Source organism: Chelonia mydas, chromosome 4 (genome assembly GCF_015237465.2).
Source record: "Chelonia mydas isolate rCheMyd1 chromosome 4, rCheMyd1.pri.v2, whole genome shotgun sequence".
Lineage (NCBI taxonomy): Eukaryota > Metazoa > Chordata > Testudines > Cheloniidae > Chelonia > Chelonia mydas.
In genome coordinates, this window is record NC_057852.1 from 96,880,325 (window position 1) to 96,893,679 (window position 13,355).

The 13,355-nt window shown below is 42.6% G+C and overlaps 1 protein-coding gene across 5 annotated transcripts in view; it reads left to right on the forward strand.

The window, feature by feature from the left end:
* The window catches only part of RBM47 (RNA binding motif protein 47), a 111,134-nt gene that overhangs the window by 17,561 nt on the left and 80,218 nt on the right, over positions 1-13,355 (forward strand). The window lies entirely within an intron of this gene.

Consider the following 13,355-nt stretch of genomic DNA (forward strand, 5'->3'; position numbering starts at 1 on the left):
CTCCCTAAAGCAGTAGAACACTAGCACATATATAACATGCCCAGACCACCCAAAAACGCTAGCTATGGAACTCACACCATGATTCTAGGGCTTAAATATAATCCTGTTTCCATGGGGAGCAGTATTGCTGAATGAAGTAGAATAGAAATTTGTTATAATATTCCCATATATCTGATCATTCTCCTCTAAATTTCCACAGGTGATGGATAGGGTCAGTGAGCCTTGTCCACTAAAATTTTATTTTGGGTGGCGGGAGAAGGGTTTAGTTATCTATTTTTGTTCTCTGTTGTCTCTGTTTATTCCTTACTAGCACTAGAAATGCACTTCACTATTCCTCCTTCAAGGGCGCCAGTGTCAGATATGCATGCTTAATACACCCTGATTCAGATAAGAGTGTGACACATCATTTCAGGAATTATTACATAGGGTGACCAGACAGCAAGTGTGAAAAATCGGGACGGGGGTGTGGTGGTGGGGGGGTAATAGGAGCCCATATAAGAAAAAGACCCAAAAATCGGGACTGTCCCTATAAAATCAGGACACCTGGTCACCCTATTATTACCTAGACAGCAGAAGTAAATCTTTCTAAACTGGGGCTTGGACAGAACAAGAGAGAAACCTTGGGAGTTTTGGGATCTCTGCTCCACAAATCATCTGGAGCCCTGAAGGAGCAAGGCTGAGTAATAAGTGACAGCAGAGGACAATGCTGAGTGTTGCAGGATGCCTGCTGAGCTGGACTGCCTCACTTGGGAATTGGCTCATGAATTTATGAGTGGGAATAAGACACTGGTGTGTTGGGAGACCACGAAGTTCTATTTTTGTTATAGTTTTTTGCCAGGGTGGGAATGCTAAGTGGGTACAATAGGTTGGTGGAATTACATTCCATTTAGCTTGAAGCAATCCACTCGCAATGGAACCAAAAGGTTAGTTTGGTTCTGAGTCCCACACACCCCTAAAATAAACTGTTTTTTTTACAGCAGGGATCTAACTGGAAGTCAAAACACAATGTTGTTAAAAATCACAGACTTCATAGCTGGTAAACATAATATTAATGAGGCTTTATGGTATTTTTCCATCTGTTAACAATAGACGAATATTATGTAAACCATAATCGCCTGATATTTCAGGTATTATATGGGATCACGTACTGAAATGCCTGCTGAGCTTTGTGATGGTTAAATATTCTTTGCTTCAAATGTTACTGGAAAGTGAGGATGCTAAGAAAGGGTTGGAATGACACTGTCCTACCATTTTGATTAGTGCTCCTAGATGCTATGGTAATACATAAATAATAATAGGTTTGATATTAAAGATCAAACAACTTTAATCAAGGTTGCTGAAATATTCAAAACAAAGATCTCAGTATGCAAAATGAGTTATTCACTTCTTAGATGGAAGTGTTAAACTTTTAAAAGATTATCAAAGGTTTATCTGAGGAAGGCATTTTTTCCTAAGAAATATATCAGTTGATTTACTGTCTTCTTCTGGGTTCAATATCAGGATTTTTTTTTATTTGCCAGATTAATGCCATCATCCACCAACTTCACTGAAACCTGCTAAGGGTAACAAATTTTAAAATTAATAGCAACAACATTATTTCCTAGTTATATCTAGTTTAACTAACATGGAAACATCTAATCCTCTTAGTTTTTGTACTTTCACAAACAGGGATTTGTTTGATTAAAAACTTTGAATTAGTCCAATCACATGGAGTAAGTATTTAACAACTCCAAGGCAAACCTATTACAGACATCAGAGGTGCCTCTCACATCCAGTTTCTAGAGCTTAATTCTAGGACTCTTTAACCCTAGGCTGCAGAACTTGCATAGCAGGGAAGGTGAATGCTAACCCAGTTTTACTGGATAAGTGGGTAACATTCCTCAGATGTAGTCCCCCCCCACCCCAGCACCTCCAGAGATAATATTGGCATCTTTTGCTAGCCTCCATTATGTGCTCTTTAACTAAGGTAATATCTCACTTTGTATATTAAAAAACACAACTAAAGAAAGTAATAATCTTGTCACAGATTTTGTGGGATTGTAGAAGAGCTGAATGAGGTTCCTGAGGCAGCTGATCACATTAAAACACTGGGGTGCTGAATTTACTGAATTTTTGAGCACAGCAGGGTACGCCCAGAATCAGGACTCCACAGTGAGTATACAGGTCTTAACACAGAAAGTGTGGGGTCACCCTGACAGAAAAGAAGGCGAGGCTGGAAAAGGAATGCTAATCATCAAATGGCCATCGATTCTGTAGTGAGTGAAACCAGATAAGAAAGGAATGGTTGATATAAAAGGAAAAAAATTAGTTACAGTAAAAAGGCCCTGCGAATGTTTGCTAACTGGGCTAAATGAGTACATTTATTTGTGTCCCAATTAAATTCCAGAGGTGCCAGTCAATCAACAGACTGATTCACTTTTGTATTGCTTTTATAGGATTTTCACTTGCTCTGGAAATCAAAGATGTGAAAATGGGGTATAATTCAAATGCAAGTAAATTGGAAAGTCTGCAAACCTGAATCTGTAGAAATCATACACACAGTGAATACAGATTTGTGTCTAGTACAGTGCAAAGAACATCATTAGCAGTCAGTAATAATAATGGTGCTAAGGTATGACTTCAGCACATGCACTTCAGCCCTCACTCCAGGGATCCATCTCCCAAAAATTTAAAAGGCCTGATTCTCAAAGGGCAAAAACAAGCTGTAAAGCTGCCATGACACAGAGGAGTTCTGGGCTGACATACAGAGGATCTGCATGTATGGGAGGTGGCGGCCAGCCAATGGCTGTACAATAGCAAATATAGCTGTGCAGCCAGTAGTAATTCAGGGGTGATAAATAGCACTGGTATTCCTATGGATTTCTGTGAGAAGTGGCAGCCATGCTCCTTGAATATTCCTCTCTTCTACTAGCCCATCCATCAGCAAGAGTGGATGCAATAGAACATGAAGTATGCAAAGACCATAGCCTGCAGTGTTCCCTCTAATTTTTTACATCCATGTGCAGAATGAATTTTTTACCCCCCCCTCTGGCTGGGGGTACGAGCTCTGGGGTGGGACCTGGGATGAGGGGTTTGGGATGTGGGAGGGGGCTCAGGGCTGGGGCAGAGAGTTGGGGTGTGGAGGGGAGGGCTGCAGCTGGGGGTGTGGGCTCTGGGGTGGGGCCGGGGATGAGGGGGGTTGGGGTGCAGGCTCCCCAGTGCTGTGGTGGGGAGAGAGGACTCTTCCCAGCCCTCTCTCGCCGCAGCAGCCCAGGGCCGTGGGAGAGCGCCTCTCCCTGGTGGTGACAGCTCTGGGGCCGGGGGAGAGGTGCCTGTCCCCGCCTGTGCGGCCCTTGATAGCCTGCTGCGCAGCCACATGGCTTAGAGGGAACTTAGGCCATAGGTCTTCTCAGGTACATTTTCTTAAACATTTTTACAAGGAAAATGGAGAACAGGGACCTAGATATTTTGAAGGCTTGTAATGAAAGCTCCCTCAAGCTTCCCTGAAGGAGACAATCAGGGGAAAGGAGTCACTACAGAGAAGCCCATGTTTCCTAAGTATTTCATGTGCTTATGAACCTGTAAAAGAAAAAATGTGGGCCAGACTCTTGCCTGATGTAAATAGGCAAAATACCACTGACGCCAGTATAGCTGCACCCATTTACACCAGCAGAAAATTTGGTCCTGTATGCTTAGGGTCCAGTGTAACTTAGTGTGCTGTGCCCTGGCAGTGGAAAAATGTATCAGAGGCAGAGGTGCCATGGAGAAATCTGCCTGCAACTCCTCTCTGCCATGGCCTCAGGACCAAGCTAGTGCACCCCACACATTGACAGGTCCAGGTGATGCATTTCTCAGACAGTCTCTATTAGCAGGGACCTTAGGGAGCCCTAGCTAGAATTTAAAACTGCCCCTTCCTCAGGCAGAATCCCAAAGGGAGGGTGGCAATGGTATCAGTTTGTGTCCCTTCCCAGAGTGTATCCTCCTCTGCATAGACAATTAGCAATTGGAAACCCCTGTGCCTACAGGAGTGAATCTGACTGTTTTTGTGTAAGGATGTGACTTCTTATTAGCATGCATTTCTTCTCAACTGGAACTGCCATTAAAAATGGAATCTGACAAATCAACAGAAGGGGCTAGAGACCTTATAATTAAATAAGCCAGATTCTGAACTTATTTACCCTGGCATATATTCACTGATGTCACTCGTATTACTCTGGAGCTGTTTTGGACATACACTGATATAATTCATCTTGCCCAGTGTTTAATGTGCTTTGAGATGCTGAAAAATTAGTGAAAATACTGTATCAGTGGTAACAGTAATAATGAATAATAGCAACTTCCTTTCTGTATTTTTTAACATTTCATAGAGGTGAGAAGTATTAAACTCACTGCAGCCCAGTCCATCAGCAACTTTTACCCATGATTTTGTAACTTGCTAGGGTTGGATTTATACTAGACTTAACTTTGAGTTAATTGATTGCCAGTTAACTTGAGGCATTTGACATGTTTGTAAAGGCTCATGGGGACACTACCCACATATTTGTTCCTAGCTACAAATGCCTGTTCTTTAGGATGCATTCTCTCTGTGCATTCTGGGAAAATCTGGACAAATCTGAAAAACTATAACATACTGCCTCCACAGGTGATAGAGCTTATGGAAGACATGTACATAGAGTAGCAACATTTAGCATGCATTCTGTGATAACCTATCACACAGAGAGCTGGGAGGAATGACTGGCCAAACTGGTTACACAAATATAGTCTGGTATCCTGTCCATAGTGCAAAACAAAAGGCCCATCAGTGTACTGACCCCCTTTACATGGAGACAGCCATATGCCAAAGGCTTTGGGCAGGGATGAAACACTGATAGCGGATCATGGCCAGTAAGACAGTTTTTCAGCCATGTTTTTTATGTGACAAAACCACATTTAGAACCAACCATTCTAATAACTGGTTACGAATTCAGTTAAAAAGTTATAGTGTGGACAGAGCTTGAGAGGTCAGACTTTTAACCTGAATTTCCATTACCGATCACCTACAAGACAAGTAAATGCTGGTAAAATATTACTAAAAAATTGCTGCGTGATATCAGCACAATAGGCATTGGAAAGGTCTTGAGGTAGAGTTACATTCAATTACAGACCACTGCAGTAAGACCTTTCTGTTGTAGTAGCCAGGCAAGGTACTAACAAACTGCAACAGGACTTTATTTTTTAAAGTGGAAACCTCTTTTCCAAGCTGCTGCTGCACCCTCAGTAGCTCTCCCTCAGCCTCTTCAACTCCTCTCCCCTCCTTCCTGTTTCCTGTCCTTTCAGACTCCCAACAGCCAGTGCTCCCAATTGTAATAATTACAAGCAACATCTAAACACCACACTTTCTCATTTGCAGATAATAATATGCACCTGATCACAAACAATAAAGGTGAGCTGCAAAAAATAAATTAGAAGAACTCCACTTTCTGGCTGGCTTTCTTAGTTGAGTTGAAAGTGAACAGGAGTAAAATGAAAATCAGGCAGAATAACTTGACAGGAGAAAGAGAAATTATGATAGGGAGCATAACTGAAAAGCTAAATAATGCATCTAAATAATTTCTTCAATGGAACATTGAAGACATTGTAACTCACCAAGAAAAATGGACTAGAAACTTGCCACTATATAAAGAAGCAAGAAGAGAACAATTATGGGAATTTCATGATGAGGTTATCTATTAAATCAGTGAATACAAAGTCAGTTTAATATGTATCACAGGGAAGACTAAGTTGAACAAATAGGGACAGCGAGGATTCATGATAGTAGGACTGATACCAAAAGCAATCTCAGACCAGAGAGCAAAGCCTTAAAGCCACAATGGAGGTAAATTCAACATCCATTGAGTAGATAATGTATGGACTAGACTTGAATCAGGACCAACACATTTGGGGGAGAAATGTTCCCTCAAATTTTAAAAAGAAATTATTTTCATTCAAGTGACTGCTCTTAGAGTCATAGAATAGAATATCAGGGTTGGAAGGGACCTCAGGAGATCATCTAATCCAACCCCCTGCTCAAAGCAGGACCAATCCCCAATTTTTGCCCCAGATCCCTAAATGGCCCCCTCAAGGATTGAGCTCACAAACCTGGGTTGAGCAGGCTAATGCTCAAACCACTGAGCTATCCCTCTTCCCACATTTGCCCTCTGTGAATATTCATGTAACATAGTTCTGCTTACACTAACTCCCCTGGACAGCAAATGGTAGGCCTTCACACTTAAATAATTGCACCAGAAGCACTATGTTCTGTGTGGGATGAGACACTGCTTGACCCAGGTTCCCTAGAATTCTTTGCCAGGGTCCAGAGAGAAAGGCAGTCAAACGAGCCAAAGAAAGATCTAAACCTTCCCCTATGCAATTAGATCATGCACACACACTCAACTACTTTGTGTGAATGTGACCAAACAGCAGTGGCAATTTTAAAATCAAGATTGGATGTTTTTCTAAAACATATTCTTTAGGAATTATTTTGGGGATACTTTACAGTTTGTGTTATGCAGGAGATCAGACTATATGATCACAATGGTCCCTTCTGGACCTGGAATCTGTGAATCCCTACAGTAACCTAATTTTTATAGCAATGATGCTTTAGATCAGGGGTGGGCAAACTTTTTGGCCCAAGGGCCACATTGGGGTTGTGAAACTGTGTGGAGGGTTGGGTAGGGAAGGCTGTGCCTCCCCAAACAGCCTGGCCCCTGCACCCTATCCGCCCCCTTCCACTTCCCGCCCCCTGAGTGCCCCCCTCAGAACTCCTGACCCATCCAACCCCCCCCCCCAGTCCTTGTCCCCTGACAGCTCCCTCCAGGGACCCCCCGCCCCTGGGATCCCAGCCCCTATTCAACCCCCTCTGCTCCCTGTCCCCTGACTACCCTGACCCCATCCACACCCCGCCCCCCGCTCTCCAGCAGGCCCCCTGGGACTCCCACGCCTATCTGCCCCCCCAGAACCCCTGACCCATCCAACCATCCCCTGTTCCCCATCCCCTGACCATCCCCCAGGACCCCCTGCTCCTTATCCAACGCCCCTGCTCCCTGCCCCGTTACCATGTTGCTCAGAGCAGCAGGAGCTCGCAGCCTCGCCGCCCAGCTGGAGCCAGCCACGTGCTGCCCAGTAGGAGCAGTGGGGCCAGAGCACTGGCGGCGCAGCGCAGCAAACTGGGGCTGCCAGGGAGGGAGGATAGCTGGGGAGGGGCCAAGGGCTAGCCTCCCTGGCTGGGAGCTCAAGGGTCAGGCAGGATGGTCCCATGGGCCATAGTTTGCCCACCTTTGCTTTAGATAGTACAGCCCCAAAAGGACATTTAATATTTTCTAAATGTCCCCTAGTCGTCTTCTGGTGGCTGAAACCCTTCCCTGTGCAGAAGGCCAACACAAAATGTACGCACTAAAATGAGGAATAAGCTTTGTGCTGGCCCTCTGCACAGGGATGAATTTCACTTTGGGACATTTAAAGCCCAAGTGGCTTCATTAAACCCTCCTCCTGATTTAATAGTGATGCTCATCCAATCAGGGCACTGAAATAATACCATGTAACTTATGCAAGCAATCACGCCTAACCAATACACTTCAGATTTCAATAATAAATAGTTGTAGTGAACTGTACATGATCAATCCATACAGTAAAATATGGACCATATTCTTTATAAATCCACATTTAATATCCCTCAGTACACTATAGCATAACTGTAACTATTCTTTAGGCATAAATTTTTTATATGGTACAGCAATCAATTGTGAGCAGAAAAGTACTAACAAATTCAACCATGTAGGGGAGAGGTGGGAACACTTGGTGGATAGAAAATAATTTGACCAGGATAATGCTAAAAGATCATCGTCAGCAGAAATGGATATTTTAAGGGGGAATATTGTCCTAGGACTCAGGGACAAGTTTAAAAAAAAAAGATTTTTCCAAATCTATCACCTGTAGGATTTTTAAAAAAAAATTTAGAAGTAAAGGGAAGGTTTTTAAATGCTAAATAAGGAAGAGAGAGAGAGAGAAAAAGAATGTGACAAGAAAAGGAGGAATCTTTAAAACAAGCAGGTAAAGAAACTGGAAGGGAAAGAAAAAAGATGGAAAATTTTTTTTAAAAACTGATGGGAGAAAGAAGGGAAGGGATAGGGGATTAATCACAGGATAAGAAAGGCAAGATATCTGAAAATGATGGGACAGAAGCGTAGTGAGGAAAGGAAAGCAGTAGGGGACATAGAAAAGTAGTATGTTAAGGAATGGAGAAAGAAACAAGAGGGAAGGAAAGTAAAGAAAGTGAAGACGGATGAAAAACAAACTGAAGCTAAGCTAGAGGATGGATCTGGAGATTTTTAGGGTCGGGAACCCTTCACCTTCAGGCTGCCAGTTCAAAGCCAGCCCACATTAGCTGTTACAATCTGATGACTATTAGATGGCCTTTGTGGATTGATGGTCTGGCTTTACCTCACAAAATCCACCAATTAGCACTGTTTTACAGAATCAAAAAAGGTGGCAAATGCTCTGCCTAGAAGGTAAGCATCTCAGTATTGATGCAACAGAAATAAATCAGTAATAATCTCCATTTGTTTGCAGAAGTTCAGCCATTTCTACTTCTTAGAAAATATATGTAGCACTTCGCATACACACAACCTGCCACAGGTGGCACGTTACCAGGATTCATCACCGAATTTGGTCTGCTAGTTGGATCATTAGCTTCCCTGGCTCAGGCCGGGTACTGACGGGGATTGCGACATAAACACTGATCCATGCCCCTGTATATAGCACTGAGACTTGTGTTCATTCATTCATTCTCCTGCTTATGGAGAATAGAGTGCAAACTTTGGATAACCCGTTTCCAGAGAGCCTGGTCTCCTGCCAGTGTAGTGCTCTATATTAAGGCTGAGTCAGGCAAGGTCAGAAGCCACAACATCCCTCCAGTGTGTGTGAGGCTATCAGCAAAGTCTTTCCTTCCACCTTCTGTTGGTGGGCTGGTACGGACTCCTGCATGCAGATCAGAAAGCTAAGCCACCTGAGCCAGTGTTGAGTCACCTGGGGAAGACATTGGAGGCTGGGGTTAGTCTGATGCCTGACATCCTCGTTCGTAACATGATAAAACCACTATATGTCTTCAATAGGTCATTGCTGTTTCACATAGAAAACGTCCAACAGCCGCATGTGTGCCTCTGTGGTGGCCCAGGTTTCAGAACCATACAAAAGGACAGAAGCCACTGCTGCTTCAAAAGTATGCATCTTAGTTTGAATTATATGTGGTGCTGATTCTACAAAGACTCCCAAAAAGTGTGTGTAATACACATAGCCTTGTGTTGAGATGCTTATGTTGGACCATCAATAAGGCCTCTACAAATCATGCTGGTGAAGATATATAGATGACCTAATGATGACCTCACGCTGGTGTAAATCAGAAATAACTCCACTTAAGCCCGTGGAATTTCACTGGTATAGAACTAGTGAGATTAAAATTGTGTCTGTCTTGCTCACTTTATTATGATGAGACATGAACCTGAACATAAAATGAAATAGTTCATCAGCACAGCTTGCAATGACCTAATTTTATGAAACATTCAGTGTTTCAGGAAAGCTAAGAAAAAATGGAATAGCAGAAGTCTTGTATTACTCTGCTGACTGAATAGAGCTTTCCACTTGGGGATGCAAAACCCAACACCAGGAATGGTTTCAATATTGCCAACCTGCAACATTCAAGAGTCATAAGTCAGACCCCCAAAAAACATGGGGTTATCTTAAAAAGATCAGGAGTTTGGTTGTTTGGTTTTTTTAAAGTAAATTTGGAGTTCTTTTTATTTACCTTCTCGTTTTTGAGCCGTGGGGGTTCACAATTTCAACTTTTCCTCTACAACCAGAAGTGCTAGAAACTTACTTTTTTTAAATAAAAGCTAAGATTCTCATGTAACCACATGATTCCAGGAGATGGGACTTTAAGAGAAACACCAAATATTGTAAGACTGGCAATAAAATCATGAGAGGCGGCAACTCAAGAGTTTAAAACTCTTGCTAGGGTGGTCTACAAGACCCATTGGTTCTCACCACAGACTGCAGGTGTGGCCCTGCTCCACCCTGTCCGCTGCCTGGCCTGGGGTTATGGGGTTTTTATGTGTGTGCACCTGGTGGTCAGGGGGCCCTGTGCAAGTGTACTGAGTACACATTAGTTAATCCAGGTCTGCATCTGAGAATCTGGCCTGTCTAGGCTCAAGAGAATTATCAGGCAATGATTTGACGCATCCCAGTGACTTCTATGAACTTTGCTTAATAAACTCTTTTGTATGCCTCTGCGCATGTCTAGTTTTTTCTTTAGACTGCACAGCATTTGACTTGTATACTGCGCCTAATACTTCTTAGCAAGGAATCAGGTTTGGAGACATTTAGGATTCTTCATAAAATCTATAACTTTATGAAAGAGGAATACATGTTTTGTGAAATATTTTAGAACTGTTTTCACCACTCTTTCAAAGAGATAAAAACAACCTATCTCCCCCTGTCCCTTCCCAACTGGAATAAAATCTTCCAAAGTTTTGGATTCTAGACATGAAAATTTAAAAAGGATATAAGTTTTAGGTTCTCCTGTCTCTAGAAAGGAGGATTCCTGTATGGAAATGCAGCTTTTTACTCACCTTCCCTAGGATTTGTATTATTCTTGGTGTCCTTCCTAGGCTAAACTCTTTCACTTATGGGTGGGATTTTCAAGAGCAATCGGCAACGGCCTAACTGTACTTCAGATGAAGGGAGTTTTAGTGGTTTCATCGGGAGCAGTTAGGTCAACATAGAAAATCCCAACCTTCATCTCCAGTTTATTGTTTAATCGCAGTTGGTACAACAGCCCTGACTTTGGTGACAACTTCTGTGGAGACTTCTCTTTCTACTGAAGTGTGCCTAGTGCTTTCTCTCTGTCCTTTCATCCCCTTATGGCCCATTTCCCTCAAAGGGTTAAACATACACAGTCTGCTAATACTGATGTTTATAGTATCTTAGAATACATTATTATGGACTTCCTTTCCCCTGATAGCCGGCCTAGAGGTAGGTATGGTTTGAGAGAATGAAAACTGAGACAAAGTCAGGGTTGCATCACTTGTTGCCAGCTCCAGGGGAGGCAGTCACTGCTATGTGAAGGCTCTGGCTGCTTTAAAGCTTGTTGGATTTGTTGCTATTGTTGTCTCACCTCATTCATTCAGATACCCCTGATGCTACTTCAGTATGAAATAAATAACTGGACCCTATCATCAGTTAACTGGAAGCAGATCTTACAGTGCAGGATTTAGTTGTTTATCAAAGTCACTTACTTAGATTGTAATCTCTATGGGGCAGAGAACCATCCTTTTATTATAGGCATGTACAGTGTCTAGTACTGATCCCTGACTGGGGCCTCCAAGCAATACTGCAACACAAAATAATAAAAAGGAGTTCCATGCACAAGAGATCCAGGAGAAGTTTATATAATCAGATCCACGAGTCCTGTGCTTAACAGCTCCTTATACTACACCTAGTCTCCTTCCACCATGTTGAGGCCACATAGATCATAGGAGTTTCTGCAGTTCTTGGGCTGTGGTGATTTGCCCACATAGCCTATGTATGGAACAAATCAGGCTGGAGCAGGGATGCTATATATGTGTTCAGCCCTGACATGATAAAGCATGTTGTGCTCTGGCAGGTGAGCTACATCTACTGGTCAGTGCAGTTTGAGGGACTCTCCTTAGTCAGAGGTCTCCTATGCTACCTGATCACCAATTGTGCTGGGAAAAACGAGGAGTCCTTGTGGCGCCTTAGAGGCTAACAAATTTATTTGGGCGTAAGCTTTTGTGGGCTGGAATCTACTAAAGCTTATGCCCAAATAAATTTGTTAAAGCTTTAGTAGATTCCAGCCCACAAAAGCTTAAGCCCAAATAAATTTGTTAGTCTCTAAGGTGCCAAAAGGACTCCTTGTTGTTTCTGCTGATACAGACTAACACGGGTACCACTCAAACCTGTGCTGGGAAAGCAAGTGTTGCATGGTTCCCCTCCATTTACATAGCTGACAGCTCCATTTCAGAAATCCACTAAGAAGAGGTGACAGTACTTTACATTTCTTCTATGGATGAATTACAATCTATTAGTAAAAACCTGGGCAGACTCTGAGGACTCACTGAGCACAAGTCTCCTGTGTCTGCTTATCAGGCCTGAATAATAATACAGGAATAGCAATACAGTGGGGTGGAAAATTATTCCACCCCAGGGAATAAGTCAGTCTAGGATTGGTGTAGAGGCATTCTGCAGCTGTTGGTTAGCAATAAATACCATCAGAATTGGTTGCAACCTCAGAGTGCAGAATCTTGGAAACATGCTGAGTTTGAGGGCCAGCAGCATCAAAATTTGGGGATGGACAGGGTTCCAACCTAATAAGTGCCCATTTTTTGGTACAGTCCTGGAATCTTAAAACTGGCTCTCCCTCATTCTTCACCCTCAATGTAAGAGATGCATAAAAAACCTCCTCACTGACAACTCAGAGGCACAGTATATCACACGTGAAAGATCAGTACATTAAAGCAGTTGTGAGCAAGGAGCCTTAACTTGTTCCTTTTTTCCTTTGCTGATTATATTCTTCTATCATATAATGAGAATCTGAAGACACCCACAACTTTGACTAATAAAGTTTCAACAAGCATTAATCAATGTGCTACTTAAATTTTTTTTTTTTTTTTTTTGGGCAAAAGATCACTACAGACTATGCAAAATGGTCCATAGCAGGGGTAGGCAACCTATGGCATATTTCCAGCCGACCCCTGGTCCATAGGCTGACTCATATCCTGGAATTTCACACTAATGCACCATGTGATTCTACAAGGTTTGTATTCATAAATAAATGACTAGCATGCACATATTTTATCTAAAAGTACACACACAGAATACAAACCCACAAGAAAATTATACTTGGCATCAAAGATTGACAACTGCAAATAAGCAGAGGAATCTATCTAATCTATGTCTGTGAATTTTTAATGCGTCTATCAATTCAGTATCTAAGCACCAATTGCATAAGGAAAAAATAGCAACAAGACTAATGGACCAAATTCTCCACACTTTTTGAGTGTGGTATTCTCACTTGTTCGGATCACCTGAATGATGTTGCACAACACATTCCATTGGCTTCCTGGACGGAAGGCTTGTATGAAGGAGGTCTTATGTTGTGCCCTAACTGTGGGAAGACCAAAGCTCATGCTTATTTCTAGTAGTAGGGATTTCCACAGATGAGTGCCTGCCAGTGGGAATGTCCAGTCACCAGTTCCTGAGATTTTCACCCTGGAGTCTGTCAGACACAATATCCCCAAGATTGCAGTAGGTTACAGAGAGAGTGGTGACCTCTGACATAACTAAGC